The following is a 1226-nucleotide window of genomic DNA, read 5'->3' on the forward strand; positions in this document are numbered from 1 at the left end:
CGGCCTCCCCAGCTTCCCTAAACACCTTCACTGCTGACAGGGTCACCTTCCCCCATATCTCCTGTAAGCAGCAAAGTACACAAAGGATTCATTCTGCTCTTAGTTTAAAACCTTTTTCCTGACTTTCATCTCCCTGGTGCTTAGATTTCTTTGTTCATAAAGACAAATGCCAACCTGGTATTATGCTTACAGGATTAAAACTGAAGGGGCGCCTGGGTGGCTCAGTCATTAGGTGTCCAACTTCAGCTGAGGTCATGATCTTGCAGTTTGTGGGTTTGAGCCCTGCTTCGGGCTCTGTGCTGACAGCTCAGAGCCTGGAACCTGCTTTGGATTCTGTGTCTCCCTCTCTCTCTGTTCCTCCCTGGCTTGTGCTCTGTCTCTTTCTCTCTCTCTCTCAAAAATAAATAAACATTACAAAAATAATTTTAAATAAAATTGAAACCTGCAGGTGATAACAAGGGGGGAAAAAGTGACTAGTTCAGAAGAATAGCCATGGCGAAGAATAGCCATGGCTGAATCCATCTTAGATACACAGCCGGCACTCAGGCTCCTGAAAGAAAACTTTCTGTCCCATACTTGCAACTCAGAGCCTCCACAGCTAGTATGATTCAACGAGTAAGCATTCCATTGAACCAACAGTTCACCAGGCTAAAAGCGACTCTGGAAGTCCTGGGCAAGTAAATGATTACCATTCTTGTGGAGCCCTCTCAAGATGACACACGGTTGACACTGATCTGAAACAGAAGTGCCAAATCTTAAAGTCCCAGGCTTGAAGTGATATGATTCAGGGGTCTTCGGTCAGAGCGCAGTTCGATTATCTCTAATGTCTGTACAAGACTGTCAACCGCACAACTAAGTAAAAAGAAGAAAGAAAGAAAGAGAGAGAGAGAGAGAGAGAAAGAAAGAAAGAAAGAAAACAATGGTGCTAGTTACCTCTGCACCCCACCCCCATTCGCACCCCAATCGCCATGAGATGGGAATTCAGACATAAACTTGGATTGAGACAAACAGCAACACCCCTAAAATGTCGCTTCGTTCGCTTGTTTTTGTTTCTGATTCGGGGGAGTGGGGGGGTAGCAGAGAGAGGAGGCCCTGAGGGTTGGAGGGGGACACCAAGCTCCCAAGCCCCTCCCTCCTCCGCTCTCCTTTTACGGGGGGGGGGGGGTCTTCGGCTCACTGAATGAAGGTAATCTTTTTTAGAAACAACTTCTCTGTTTTCCCTGTCA

Source organism: Lynx canadensis, chromosome B1, assembly GCF_007474595.2.
Source record: "Lynx canadensis isolate LIC74 chromosome B1, mLynCan4.pri.v2, whole genome shotgun sequence".
Taxonomy (NCBI): domain Eukaryota; kingdom Metazoa; phylum Chordata; class Mammalia; order Carnivora; family Felidae; genus Lynx; species Lynx canadensis.